Here is a 610-nt window from a genome sequence, read left to right as displayed (position 1 = left end):
GTAGTCATCAGGATGATATCGCTACGTCATGTTGTAGTATTGTTTTGTAGTCATCAGGATGATATCGCTACGTCATGTCGTAGTATTGTTTTGTAGTCATCAGGATGATATCGCTACGTCATGTTGTAGTATTGTTTTGTAGTCATCAGGATGAAATCGCTACGTCATGTTGTAGTATTGTTTTGTAGTCATCAGGATGAAATCGCTACGTCATGTTGTAGTATTGTTTTGTAGTCATCAGGATGATATCGCTACGTCATGTTGTAGTATTGTTTTGTAGTCATCAGGATGATATCGCTACGTCATGTTGTAGTATTGTTTTGTAGTCATCAGGATGATATCGCTACATCATGTTGTAATATTGTTTTGTAGTCATCAATCTTCCGGAACTTCCTTTTCCCTCAAACCTGATTTTTCTCAATAAAAGCTACAGGCTACGAGAGCTTTTATTGTTATTCTTCCGGTTTGAGGGAAAAGGAAGTTCCGTTTGATTGTTCCTGCCTGTCGACTACAAAACAATACTACAACATGACGTAACGATATCATCCGCTCCCGACCGGATCATACGGCAATTTTGGAACAGAGACCAGGCTTTCCTCCGAGGTGGAAA

This window comes from Electrona antarctica (assembly GCF_951216825.1).
Source record: "Electrona antarctica genome assembly, chromosome: 6".
NCBI classification, from domain to species: Eukaryota; Metazoa; Chordata; class Actinopteri; order Myctophiformes; family Myctophidae; genus Electrona; species Electrona antarctica.
The sequence above is the reverse complement of the archived record's forward strand: the minus strand, read 5'-3'. Positions refer to the sequence as shown.